At 39.9% G+C, this 15,186-nt stretch overlaps 1 protein-coding gene across 9 annotated transcripts in view; it reads right to left on the reverse strand.

Annotated features, from left to right (window-relative positions):
* NTNG1 (netrin G1) overlaps positions 1-15,186 on the reverse strand; it is a 178,359-nt gene that overhangs the window by 132,112 nt on the left and 31,061 nt on the right. The window lies entirely within an intron of this gene.

Below are 15,186 nucleotides of genomic sequence, written 5' to 3' on the forward strand. Positions count from 1 at the left end.
GAATTAGCATTAAGTTGTTTTCCCTGCTGCATAATTTCCTCTAATTCCTCCATCTTAGTGGACATTATGCTAAATGAGAAAACAAGTGGTAAGGACCAGGACAAAAACTTCTCATGCAGAACAGCCAGAAGTGCAACTTTGTAAGTCTTCTTTTTCCTCTCCTCTTTTCCCCAGAAGTCTAAAGATGCTTTTATAAAGAATACATGTTTGTGAACCAGAAGCAGGATCTTAATGGAACTTGACCATAATTTATTTTTATGGCTTGCAATGTTTAGTAGTTTTACTTACCATGACATGTTTAAAACTAAATGCATGAGAATATGGAGAAGGAAAAGTATGAGATACAGTAAATGCACTAAGAAAGATTTCTACGTTTCCGCTGAAAAATAAACTGGAGTTCTGTTTCACTGATACTGTATTTCTCCAGCACTGGGCAGCTCTAGCAGGTAAGTCTCCTACAGGGTTTAACAAATAACTCTACCTGGTGCCTCTAAAGTATTTTTTTTCAAATGAGTGAAAGATCTCACAGTTTAATAGCAATTTACTTAACAGATGGACCAGTGTGAGGGCATGTACTAACCACTGCATTAAGACAGGTATCACTGCACAGAATTTTGTTTGCTGGATGGAAAGATTTATTGGCAGGTCAAAACTAATTTATGTTAACTATTTCTTTGGAGCTATTGTGTCATATCCATCATCACCACATCTAGTACCCTCTATTTGACTGTTCATCTCAGCCTAACTACTAAAAACAAAAGGGTCCTCATATATGCAGGACCTCTAAACCCTTTCTGACTGGAGCTGCTACTGGCTCCACTAGGAAAACTCGTAGGAAACAGAGATCCTGTTGGCAATAATACCATCTTGAATGCTTGCTAAGATCTTTTATCAGGCTTTAGTGATTATTCTGAATTTTAAAGTAAACATTTCATTTTTTTCTGCTTTATTAGCCCCTCAGTAGAAGTAATGAAAGAAAAGTGAATTATATGAACGAACAAAGACGAACCTCATGTTTGTTGCAAAGTTATACATAGTCTTACACTTTACTCCTATTATTATTTAAGCACTCTATTGTATGGCAAGCTTTAAAAAATATTTATAGCTATAGCAACTATGATTGCTATGATTTATTCGTTTTGCCTTTTTGTTTTTGTTTTGGTTTTTTTTTTTGTCTTCTTTTCAGTACCTCATACTTTTGGTGTCGTAAACAGCTGTTTATGATCATGTGTTTGCTGTTTGGACAAAAAAGATGAAGAACAGGTCAGGAAATATTGACCGAGAGTCCATCTGGTCAGTTAACATATTTCAAGAGTGCTACAGGACATAACAGAAAATCTAGGGGTTCAAATTTGCCTTTATCCTTCACCAGATCCAAGGACGTCCCCTAATTTCACTTACACTTGAATTTCTTCTTGAATTCCTTTAAATCTAATGTGCCTAAAAATACCTGTAAAATCTTCCAGATGCTAGCTGGAACTTTGTGCTTTTTTCCACAGAAAGTCTCATATTCCCACTTCTGTCTCAAACCGGCCAGTTTCTAAGAGAAACACCAAGGAATTTATCATGTTTGCCTGCAAATCCTCGGTCACTCTGTTGTCAAATGACGACATTCAAGGCATGGAAACCTGGATTTTTGCAAATTATGTGAAGGGTACAGCAAGGTTTCAGGTGGGCTCTTTGTACATCATTTGCCTCATCTACACAAATCTGCCAACTGGCATTTTTCTGTATGCTTTTTAATTTCTTTTCCCTTACTGTAATCATGAGAGGTACATCAGTGCCTAAGGCTATGTTACTATTTGTAGACTCAGGCTCTTTAAAATAAATGTCTGGTTTATGCATCTTCTATTTTCTAGCTTGGTATTAACGCAGCGGTATGTTGTGGCTTCTCAATGTGGCAGGTGTAGGTATCCTCACTTCTCAGTGGCCCTGCCTGGCCTCAGTATGTTTGCAAATGTCGAAGCCTAAAAGATGTTTTCCCCACAGAAACCACAAGGTAAATGTAACAAGTAATCATTCTTTTGAACAGCAATCAGTAAACCTCTTAACGAACATCCTCCACAAACACCATAATTAAACTAAGCCATGACCAGAATAGCAATTAAAATCAGCTTCAAATGGTGTGCCCACTGTACTCATTTTTTGGCTGTCACAGTTAGGACGTTATAAGCAATATAAATACATTGGTTTGTTTTGAAGAATACTAATTTCAGGAGGGAAAGGTGATGCAAATGTTTTACGCAGATCAGGTTGTTTGTTTCTATGTGTTCAGACTAAAGCAAAACACAGTATCAATGTCAAAAAAGAACAAAAAGGATACATACACTCAGAAACTAAAAAAAAAACAAGCCACCAAACCTAACACAAAACACCCAGCAAACCCAGTCCTCTAACCACAAAGCCTCAGACAAGAGAACATGGCCTGTAAACATTAAGTGGTGGAGAAAGTCATGTGTTTTGGCACCTGTTCAATTTAGGCAGTGTAAACTTAGATCTCCTTTACTAATTAGGAGAACATTTCATTTTGAAAACCACAGGCTGATTCTCAGCCAGTATAAGTCAGCCTAGTGCCATTTTACTCAGTTCGGCTGAAGATAGGTAATGCAATTTTTTTGAGACATTTTCTTCTCTAATGTATTAGTAACACTTAAAAATTTTACAAAGTGAGTGAATTTTCAAAGTCCCATTCACTTCACATTCATGTTGGGCAATAAAAGCAGGCAGGAAGGCTTCACTCCCCAGTGGGCAGGCTGGAGGCAGCTGTGCACAGTAATGTTTATGTGGCGGCACGGCAGAGGTGTTTTTAAATAGCAGCAAAAGTGTTTTCCCTAAGGATTAAAATAATGCACCTACCTTCCAGACACATGTCTAACAATCCTTTCTTTTACACAGCTTTTCTTCTTACAAATCCCAACTACTAAAATTAATGTCAGAAATGCCTAAAGAAATGTGGCCAAAAATAAGCTACTCCTTGGACAAATACAGGTGACTCTTACTGACTTTCAATATCAGATACATTTAAGGATGGGATTTACTTCATACTTTTTGTTTATTTAGCTTGGCTGTCATTTCAAAATGATGGAAGAAAAAAAAAAATAAATTCCTTGTCTTTTTCCCTGGTGGTAGCTCAAACTAGTTGAGATTGGGCGGATGCTCCCTAGGGACTATCAGGAAACGCTCATCATGACATTCTTCTCAAATGACACTGAAATTGTCTTGTGAGTCATTAGATCCATCACTTAAATTTAACTATGCATTATGCGCATTATACTAGGTACTGGAAAAGGTAAGGCTGGCCAAAGGATGGAAAAGTCTGACAGGTAACTGTTGAACACGTCAAGAAGAAAATCGATTAACAATAACCTCACTTACTTACAAAGAAAGAGAATGAGAAGCAATGGAAAAAGAAGGGAAAAAAAATCATAAAATGAATAGGACTAGAGGTTGGAGTGGAATACAACAACAGGAATGTGCTGACAGTGGTTGAAGAAACACCACAGCACAACTAATAAAACTTAACATATATTTGATTGAAGATTTTTCCTCTTCAGTAATCATTTTCTGCTCTTCTCTGGTATCTCCACAGAGAGCTCTTGTTTTCACTTCCTCTACCTATGTTTTCCTTCTCCACATAGCATGAAAGTAAAAAAAATTATTTCTCTAATTTATCAGCTGTTGAAAGAGCACCTGTTGCCATTTCCACAGTGGCCTACACTTTCTTTCCCTTCGCCAAAGAAGGAATCGGCAATTCCCAAAGTCAATATTTTTTTGTCCTCCATTCCACAGAAAATGCAACATCTACAAAGCAAGCCTCCTCCTTCCCTCTGTCCTTCCAGTCTCACAATGCCGGGCCCTTTTCTTTGGATTTCTTTGTGGCTGCCCTTATCAGTTAGCAGCAGCAAGAGCTCCTTGTGCCTCCTGACTCCTGCGGGCACAGTTCACATCCAGGTCCTGCTGCCCTGGGGAGCCTGGCAGCTGTCCTGTCCTCAGCCAGCCTCTGGGATCCTCTCCTCCGCACTCAGAGGCATAAGGCAGGCATATGGGCTCTCAGATGGTGACAGGGACAGAGAGGCACAGGGTGTGCAGAAGCGTCCCTTGTAGAGAGTGAATGGGAACAGACTGTGAAAAGGGGGGTCAGGTGGTTTCCAGTCGTGCTTTGAAGAGAACAGAAATTGTGGCTCATGAAGGAATTCTAGATTTCAAAGTCCAGGCTCTGAGCTGGACATCAAACTGAAAACTTGAAAATCTTACTTGAAAGAAAATTTTCACTAATAATAATTTCTGCATCTAGCATATAAGTTGTTAAAAATGTTGACACAAAACTCTTTAAAATGGGGGGGCGGGAAGGACAAAACAAAAAAAAGAAAAAAAAAGTGGGATATACAGAAGCAAGGAATGACAGCAGTAGACAGACCATGACTTTTATTGGTGAGATTTTCGTAGCTGTGGATAAATCAACATGGCTTTTTATTTCAATAGATGACATCATCTATTTAAAAAAAAAAACCCAAACCAAAAAGGTCTACAGACTACCTCTAATCAATTCAGTTGCTGTGGTATAAATGAGTAGATGAAGTATGTTAAGGGTATCCCTGCTGAAATGTAAAATGCAAGCGCTGAAAAGCTAGCCAAGCGATATGAAAGCATTCTGGCTGGGCTGGGACGTGAAAGGAGGAAGGTCAGGAACTCTGAAAAGACCAAGGATCAATACAGAAATCTTGAGAGGAATGAATTTGAGTCCTACGGAGAAATAGAAAACTACCTTAGGTGAACTGTCAGAAGCAGCTGCCTGATCTAAAAATAACAGTGCTTGCACTTTTGCTCAAGTTTCTTTTTCCTTCTCTACTTTTTGCTTCTCATTTCCTTTCTTTCCCTGCTTTCCTATGATTGATAACAGAAAAAAATGGTGTTTTCTTTTTTTTGTCTCTATATGCCATTGCAAAACTGCTGAAATCTGGCAAGAGCAAAAAGCCTAGAAAAACAAAAGATTAAAAAAGTTAAAGTATATTCAGCAGCCAGGAAGCTGACCCAAAACTTCAGGTAACAAGTTCATGCAGATGTCAAAGTTCAGATGGATCAACACTTCAAGTGAATTTTCTGCAGGGGTTTTAGAGAGAAAAGTAAGAAAGCAGGTAATGAAACTGGAAGAAAGCTTTCAAGCTTCCTTTGGCCATGTAGTCCGCTCTGCAGCTCAGCTTAGTTGGAAGAGATATTCAAATAGTCTGGATTTTTTTCTTTCTGCAACTTTCTTAATTAGAAATGCTTTATTAATTAAGGGAAATTAGGGACACATCCCACTAACTAATAGTCTTTCCCTCTGAAGAATGGCTTGCTTTCCCTAGACTTAGCATCAAGGGAATACCAATCCCGAGCTAGGTGCAAGGGGCAGAAGGAAGGAGAGGAAGCACAAAGCTCACCCCGTCTCATCCCCTGCTCTCCCATCTGTCCTTCCTGAAGCTCAAATTTTGTCTAAATGCTTCGATAACCCTTGCCATGGTGGCACCTGGATCACTGGGACCGTTAGCAGTTTCTGAAAAATACTAATGTTGATAGAGAAAATAAGAGCAAATCTCTACTAATTCTGCTAAAGCCACTGATGTTAGTCTGGATTTAACTTGTGCGAATCAGAGCTGAGCATAGACCTGAACAGCTGAAGAGTAGTAATTACTGTACAAAAGACAGTGTTGTGTAAAACTAAGATCTATAGGCTCTTCATTAAAATCTTTAGCTCTAAGGAATATTTGTGTTTTCAATTTAGTTATAGCTATGATGTGCAATGAGATATGATGCATGCTAAAAGCCTATCAGTTAGTAATCAGCTATCAGTTAGTAACAGGCAGGAATGAAAGATGGATATCTAATGTATGACTGATATGGTCTCCAGTGAGAATGGTTGGGTATTTTAAATGTTTGCCTGCATTTCTGGGGAAGACACAGCGAGCTGCTTGATACCAACAGCAGTTGGCACTGAACAGTTGGCAGCTTCTTCATCTCCTTCTCAGGAGAGTGCCCACTTTACACCAGGGTTTGGTTTCACATTTAAATCTTGCACAGAGCCTGCCTCGGAAAATGACATTGATGTTTTGGGAAGAGACATGGAGCAAAGGCACCCATGTCAGATGTGGTGAGAAAGAAATGTTGCCTGTGTGGTTTAAGTGACTGCTCAGGAACTCCTGCGGTACGGTCACTTGTGGATTCAGTGGGGTGTGGGGAGCTGTACACGCACGTGCCCAGGCCCAAGGTCCCGTGCCAGCAGCGAGCAGGAGGAGCCTGTCCCCATGGCCTGTCCCCAGCCTCGGCACAGGAGCACAGTGAGGGGGGCTGCTCTCCACACCCTCTTTCTTACCAAGCACCTCTCTTCAGAGATAAAGTTGTATCTAAGGGGGCTTAATGCTCTGAACATGTGAATGCAAGTGCCTATCATAGACCTGTTGATAATCTAAACCCCTAAACCCTCAGGTATGTAGACATCCTTTTAAACTAATAGCTCACATAGTGTTTAAACACCTGAAATGGAGACCAACAAAGTTGTCCTATTAGAGAAGTTGTTTTTGATAAAAACTTTGTTACAAAAAGCCAAAAGCCAGCAAGATAGCATTTCTTATACGTGGAACAGCAGCTAACACATGCAGTACAAATATATCTATTATTTACTAGCCACCTAAAGCTCCGTCAGCATCAGCAGTGAAACAGACTGAATCTTATCAGCAAAACTGCTTTGACACTCAGCTGCTTTTCGCACAGATAAAGTTTTCCAAGATTCTGCCAGGCTCTGCAATGAAAACTGGAGAAACATGCAGGACAGTGTACAAGCTCTCCACAAACAAGCACACAGATGCAGTCTGTGTCTTCATCAGAGCTACTGGTACACTCTTAACCTTCTCACCAACAGCTATGAAAAGATTCTTTTTTTCAGATCTGAGAAAAAAGAACCACAGTTTTATTTTTTCCTCAAAAAGTTCCAGGAACAGTAATATGACCTTTTGGGGATTGGTATAGAAAATGGGAGAGATAATTGGTCCTTTGAAACAATAAATCAACGGGGGAAATGGAAACAGAATTTGCCAGTGAAAAATTCTCTTACGTAATCCATCACCCTGATAAAATTTGTGCTTGCTGTGTTATGGAATAAATTGGCTACCATTCTCTGGTAGGGGAGTGGCAGCAGTGTGTACTGCATTCTTTAATGGGGATGCACAACTTGGGGGATATTTTGAGCTCAGAAATTTATGTAAGTGAAGACCTAATCCTGTGCACATGGGGCTCCAGCGCAACGGAGAAGGCAGGGAAGCAAAAGAAGGAATCACCTAATTTCCATGCATCCCCGCAGCTCCTGTGTGGAAAAGAAATGAATGGAAGATCAACTGGCTGTGCATGCCACTGGCCAGGCGGCTGGCATGGTGGGCTTGCTGGGGCACTGCCATCTGGCTTTTCTGCTTGCTGGTCATCTTAGAGAGTCTGATGGTTGTGAAGAAGAAAACCTGTGCTTGTTGTGAAGAAACCCCATGCTTGTTCTTCCTCTCTGAAAGTCCAACACACCTTTTGAGAGATGCTTTGGAAACTCTATATCACACAGTTGAGGATTTTTAAACATGGTTTGTGGAATTTGGTGGCAGTTCAAAAAAAAAAGGTAACCAGCACTGGATTAATGTGACGTGTCTTGGACTGAAGATTTTAGTCATACAATTGCATTAAGATTGTAAAATACCTAATTGTTACAGGTGCAGAGCATCAACAGCAGAAGTAAAAGCATTATCTGAGTGGTGGAACAGTCTGAGCCTCAACAAAAGGGATGCAGCAAACATGCATCTCAGTCGATCATGAACTCCAAAACCATTGCTCTGCCTTTCCCTCCTGCGTGACCCAAGCTTAGGACAAGACACCACTGCAGCCTATCTTTACCCAGCAAAGCAGCTGCAACCCCACCACCAGGTTTGATGTCCTTTTTATCCTTGGGGCATAAAGGGGCTATTCCTATCACCCTTTTGGTGCTGAGATTATTCGGGAAAGAAGTTCTAGTAAGATGTAGGTGCATCATGTATCAAAGGATTCGGCTAAAGCCCTTTGTCCTACACTTGGTGTGACTTCTCCTCCTAATCTACAGATGAACTCAGTTGAAAGTATCCTACTTGATGTTCCACCATACACAAAAAGAGATCCCCAGTCTCCCCAGAACCTTGACTTTCATTTCAGTGTAGCTCAGATCACTGTTTTGTTTTCTCAAATCGCTGCAATTTCCATACAGCTAACCACGGTTACTCTTGTTTTCTGCTGCAAAGTCTCAGCTGAGAGTGAGGCGTTATTATGTCACACATTGTATAGATCCATTTAGCACTGCAGAGACAGAGCCATACAGCAACCATGAGAAACCCACTAGTGGCACTCATCACAGGGAGATGGGGAAATACTGTGCGGTTTGCTGAAAGCAGTTTGCAATCTAGCAAGAACTGGAAAAAAAAGAAATTTCCAGACACCCAATGATGCTGCAATTCAGTTGTGAGACTGAAATCAGAGGTCTCAGGAAATCTTAACTTTAACTAATGAACAGCAAGGTATTACCTGAACCTATCATCCTGTGAATGGCTAACTTATTTTTGTAAGTATTATATTCTACCTGGTGAGGTTTCTGTTATTTTTTCTGTCACAGCCATTCAGTAATTCACATATTCATTAGAAAATTCATATTCATTAGAAAATGCACAAAGCCAGAAAGTATGTGTCTGTTTTTTAAATGCATGTATTTAATTTTTTCTCTTGATTTTTCTAAGCAACTGTAGTGTGATATTACTGTAATATCTCATCAATAAGTAAGTCTAAATGGCAAGGCCAAGAAGAGCTTACTTATTGAAGTAAATATGGGGAAAAGTATTTCATTTCGGACAAGGGCTACTAAGGTTTCAAATCTTTCCGTACCACACCTATTAAATACAGGTCTATGTCCACTGATATCAAATACAACATAGAGTAAATAAAGAATTAATATTCTTTTCCAATCTCAAGATAAAAAGATGCATCTGCTAAAAATTACTAGAGCCCCAACTAATACAAAGTCTTCTTATAGCTGTCATCTTCCAGCAAATCCAGTCCTCTGAGAATCAGAAACACTTTATGCTGTTAAAATCTTTCCACTATGAAAGAAATCATAGCACAGCAGTGTGCTTAGAAAAAATCTCAAAACTAGTATTCTTTTTAAATGCTGACAAAATTTATAGTTCACAGTAATAAAACTCAAATTCAGTGCATTTTTTTTTGGTCCTTGTCCTTTGGTGACATTATTAAACAAATAAGTAAAACACCTCTCAAATTTATCTGTGCTTCGTTATTTTGAGTGAGTTTTAGCCAATTACTGCTAAAGATTAAAGCACCAAATTTCTACCTGTATAAAGTGAAAAGACTAGAGGATTTTTTTTCTCTGTTTTCTCCTCCCTTCATCATCTATTCATAGGACAGTAGTTTGGATATAGTTTATTTCACTGCTGCTACTGCAGGTCTGCCCACCAGTTAGTCAGGCTCCTTTTCAAGGGATGTCAGAAACAAACACAAGAGAAATGAACACAGAGAAAAAAATGCTTTATATTTAGAGTCAGGGAAATTGCTGCGAGGATTATGCAGGCACCATAGCTGAAACCATTTTTGCCTTTTTATAAAGACAATTATGTTTCAATTTGATCTGTCACTTCAAAACAAACAAAGGAAGCTAACATTTCCTTGAAGAAAACAGTAATTTCTTAAAAGACTAGTCTTGAAGTTTATTTAGATGTCGCTTTTTCAGAACTGGAATAATTCATAGCAAAGAGAAAACGTGTTGAAAGGTGCATGGTTTGTTAACAGTAAATAGTGGTAAACACAATCCCGCTCTGCCATCTATATAGCGGAGCTGGCTGGGCTGCCAGCTCTTCTGTCCAAGAATACATTAGCAATTCATCAAAAGAGCAAATGTTATTATACATGGGAAGCCCAGGGAATTATTTTGCATTTGATTTCCAGCTCTGATAGCATTATTATTGATTTAAATATTTGCTAGCATAAAAAGATCATTGTATTTTTGAACTGCCAATCACAGTAATCTAGAGTTGCCCAAATACTGATAGCTTTAATACAATTGAATACACATCCCCCTTAGGTCAGATTTCTAGCCTGTTAACTAATGAACTTCATCAGAAGCTCCCAGACTAAAGAGTGATTTCTGAAATATCTAAGAATACAAACCTAAAATAGCTGCATCAGTTACACTGTACACCAAAAAAGCCAGGGATCCTTTACTGCAAACATCCATTTTAGGTAAAAGTAGTGAAAATGAGGAAAGAAACATTTTCTTGTGATGCTCATTCCAGGTAAACAACAGCACAGTGAGGTCAGCACAGAGAAGTCATGTACAATCACAGCCCACGGGAGTGAGATGGGGCCTCCCTGGGAGCCAGCAGAAACTGCTACTGCCTCCATTAAAAACCTCCATCTTTGGAGGAAAAACAGCACAAGATCAACCAGGTAGAGAAGAAACGTTGATAATTTTGTCTTAAAGTGTAGTGGCTTTTTACTGTATTCCTTAAAAATGTAAGCTTGTTCTTTATTTAAAGTGCAGAACTGTCTGGCTGCAGCGGTGGGTGTATGACTGGAAGTCACCCAGGCGCTGGGGCTCCTGGGCCAAGAGAAAAGTGTTCCTCTGAAGGTCTCTGACAGACCCCATGCATCTCAGACCCCACCCGACATGACCTGTGGTGGAGGATGGCTGTGGTACACAGTCATGCACAAATGTTACTGCTGATACAAACGGTCCATGAAAAGGAGTAAGTTGCAAGTGCACAAAATGACATCCCAAATGCCTGAGGAAGCCTATGGTGTTGCACAAAACAAGGACTTGCAGTTAGCCTTTGGTCCTCCCGAAGAATAAACAACGTAAGTCATTGCCTGAATGTGAAAGAGACTTGTCAGGAGACTGGGCCACAAAACAATTTTGACAGTGGTTAGCAAGATGTCCAGAAGAAAGATGGGGAGTTGTTTCTGCAGCTAGTGAGACGCTATATTCTGCCATGAGTGGGACAGGCAGGGCTACGGCTTGTGGCAATTTAAGGCTGCATATCGATTTAAATCAACACAGCTGCTGAAGGAACTGAGTAAGGAAACAAAAAGATCTCACAGCTCCATGTGGGCATACCTGAGAGGGCCAGCTGGGATGCTTCCACAAAGCCAAGGTTAAACAATGAGCGAGTGTGAGAACTTGATATGAGAAAGCACAAGTTTACTATTCCACGGTAGTCTGTTTATAACTAGTGCAGGATACAGAGAACTGATACTGACAAGCAAACAAAAAACCCAGAGAAGGCCGTTTGGTTAGGTAAATGCACCCATCCAAAACCAACAGACATGAAACGCTGCTGGAGCCAGACACGATGACACTTTCAGCTCACAAAGGGCTTTGACATCTACTCCCCAGTGACTCTGGCTGGAGGTACCTATGTCACGGTCCCTCCCCGGTGGTCAGAGACCCCATTGCACAGTTGGCAGACTAGACCAGCTGCTCGTTTCGGTGCAAAATTCATCAGCTTAGCTGACCACTCTGGCAGCTGCGGTTTTAAGCTAAAGCAGGAGACCTTAGGCTGAATTGGTGGGGGATTCCCCTCCGTGGCCTCTGCTGAGGGGAAATGGGCAATAACCACAGCAAGGATGGGGAGGAGGACACAGCAGCAAAGGATAGGCTATCTTGAACCATGTGGTGAAAACATCGAGGTTTTGAAGACTTGAAACATCAGGTTGTGAGGAACTAAGAAAACCTCCAGAGATGGTGGCTCCAGATGCTTCACCAGATCAACTTTCGCTTTATTGAAATGTTCGTCTAAATTCAGCTTCCACTCCTGGCAGTGATGTAGTTATCTCACCTTTATCAGCAACGAAGAGGACTGTGGTCCTAAGAGAAGATATGATAGGACATCCACAGAAATGCAGACTGATGTTCGTTTTCCAGTCCCTGCTGGCACAGCCCAGCTTTGTCAGATTTAGCCATAGACAGGTTATAATTATTTTCTGTTTTCTTTTATTCTTGCTTAGTGAATTACAGTGGAAAAGTGTAGTTAATCAGAATTAACTTGTTTCTGCCACACTGGTAATTACATACATAACTGCCTACACACTATATAAAAATTCAGTGATCCCATACCTAGAAAAACACATGTATGTGGGCTAGGGAGAGTGGGCTGAGGACAGGTACAAATAGCATGATTTAGTTCGCTTGTCTGAATGTGAAGTTTCAGTGTGTTATTCTAAGATACATATTTATTTCTGGGTTTAGATTTTTACCATATAAAATATGCATTTTTTTATAAAATTAAAGTATCCTCTACTGAGACAGCACATCAAAAATCCCACTCCAGATACCCAAGGATGACAGTGGATTTGTTCTACCTGATTTACTTCTGCAAGTTTTATCCACCTACATCTTTCTCAGGTGCTACCATTTTGCTTCTAGTCAGTGATAGTGATTGTCTCTCAATTAAGAGCTTAAGTGAGCCTGTAACCAAGGTGATGGAATCAGTTGACCATAAACATGAACAGTGCTGCTATGTTCCTGGTACAACCCAACCCACCTGGACATTAGGACGGAGGGTCTATTCTCTAAGTAACCATTAATGCTAACCATAGTAAGTAATTGTGTTTTTATCAAGAGAAATGATAGAGTAGGACACAGCTGCAGCAGGCATGCGAGGAATCCACTAACACAGCAACTCCCTGCAACATACCATAGAGATGGAGTGGAGTAAAGATTCCGTGGCCATGCTCTGTGATGATAAAGTGGAAAGAAATGGTCCTCTAGAACTGATAAGCAGCTCATCTGGCCCCCTGAGCCAACAGGTTTTTGAAACTTTGCCAAAATGCTATCCTTTCGTGAACTTTGCTTGTTTTAATATCATTTTCATACCAAAACACACCTCCATCCCGAAGGCTACCCGCCTCTAAGGTGCAACTACCCCTCTTCGAGTCTGCGCTCTCAATTTTTCGTAAACTATACCTTTAAACGTGAAGCGAGAGAAGTTTACACCAATCGCCAAAGAGAATAATATTGAATATGCATAAATAAAATAAATATGTATATTTTTGATCTATATAAACTGCATGGAAAGGGTATGAGGTATGCACGTTTGGTGGAATTATCCCCCGTGCATCCAGCGCTGCAATAAAGAATGTCTGCCTTTTAACACTACATTGGTGTTACGAGGTTTTATTCCCGGATTTTCGGTGACAAGACTGTCAAGGCTAGTCTGTGGGTGTTAACAGGAGTTTGGGAGGCTATGATGGCTTCTGGTCACTTCTGAGCAAGGTAAATTTCAAATGACTTGAATAGGACTTGGGTATTTTTTTTACTTTCCTAGAATTTTGTGGATGTTAATTTATGGAGAGCATTTTATGGGTAGCCAGTATGTTTATTTCTAACCTTGTGGCTACCTGTACAAATTGATGTTGTATGCTAACCTCTGCTCTGTGTGTTGGTGTTTGTTCCTGCTGGAAGTCCTCTCAGGAAGTGGTGATGTGGGAGGCCAGAGGGAGTAAGCTGGTAGGAGAGAAGTTGCTTGTTTGATGTTGGGTTGTTGCTGGAGCTGGTACTAGTGCTGTGGGTCTGTTCTGGATGCCCTCAGTGAAGTGCTTTGACTCAGTCAAGCTCTCAAAGCTGAAGGATCATGAGGTTGTCTGCTATGCTCCCTTAGCTCACCAGGGAAGGCTGCAGCGCATAGTGTGATTCCAGGTCAAAGAGCAAGCCTGGTGTGTGGGACAGCTGCAGCAGCGTGCCCAAAGAGCTAGAGTACTCGCAATCAGAACTTCTCTCTTTCTGATCTAAAATTTGATATGTACTGTGGAAGAAAAAGAACTTCTATGTGTTTTAATAATTTGATACTGAGCTACTTAAAAACAAGTTTAAGTAATAAAGGCTCTATATTAACCAAAAGTTACCCTACTCCATAAAGGAATAGTAAGAGACTGCACTTGACATCAGATGCTCTAAAAGCACCTGGCTGCCATACCATCTGTGTTCCAAGATGTCACAAGCACGTGTCTCTTCCAGTAAAGTGATATAGAATGCCAGGTGCTAAACTTTCTCAGGAAAGCTTCTTCCTACATAAATTTGAGAATGTCCATATTGTATTTCACTGAAAACTAATTTCTAAGTACCTCTGCTTAAGCTTCGAGGAGTTTAGTGCCTACTAAACCATTTTTGAAATATCTTCTGTAGTACACCAAAGCCCTTTCAAGTTAAAAGAACCGCAGAGACAGCACAATGCATATGGAGCAGAAACTTTCATGGAGGAAAAAAATACAGTATTAAGATGCAAAAAGAATAGGATAGAAACACTGGAAATATTGAGATGTCACTCCATAAATCATCATTGTACCCTCTCTTAAAATAAACTTTTGCTTACTTCACCTGCCATAGAACATAGCAGAAATAGAACAGATTCAAAATCATGTGATGGAAATGATTACAGGAGTAAAAAATGAGAGCTTGGTATTGTTTAGGGAGAAATACAACAGCATAGCGTGACTTGCACAAAAGTAATAAATGAAGTGCTCTATTTGTTCTTTTACTTAATGAAATGAGACAAATCACAAAACAGAAAGGTAGTATAGTTAAAATGTATTACTGATGGAACTTGTTCTTATGATGTTTAAATGAAAGCCTGGGCATTGCAAAAAAGATGACAAACATGAAGTAGAAATGGAAGGGAGCACCATTTAGGTCAAGGCAGATTCTGGATTTATGTTGGTTGTTGCAGGAGGCAGAATGTGGTACTGAAAGAGTACGAAACGACTATTTAAAACTTCAAAAGAAAAAAAAAAAGTAACAACTCTGTTTCAAAAACCATTTTCAACTCTCAAAAGGTCAAATTCAGCCCCAGAACAGCAGGTACAAAGTACACACAAGCTGGTTCTAGAAGTGTATGAGTTTATCATTCATCTCCAAGATTTTACTGATTTTTTTTTAATTTATTTTTTTTAAAGCTCAGACTGAGTTGTTATTCTCAGCACAGTCCCATATGCTTTAGTGTGACTATCATACTTTATTTGTGCATTTTAGTGAAATGCATTATGTATCAGAAGTGACCTTGTAAGGGGTAACTTTGAAAGTAGGAGAATATTACAATCTTATGAAAAGAAATATCATTAAAATGCTATAAAGTTAATAAAGATGGAGAA

This window comes from Opisthocomus hoazin, chromosome 6, assembly GCF_030867145.1.
Source record: "Opisthocomus hoazin isolate bOpiHoa1 chromosome 6, bOpiHoa1.hap1, whole genome shotgun sequence".
Classification (NCBI taxonomy): Eukaryota; Metazoa; Chordata; class Aves; order Opisthocomiformes; family Opisthocomidae; genus Opisthocomus; species Opisthocomus hoazin.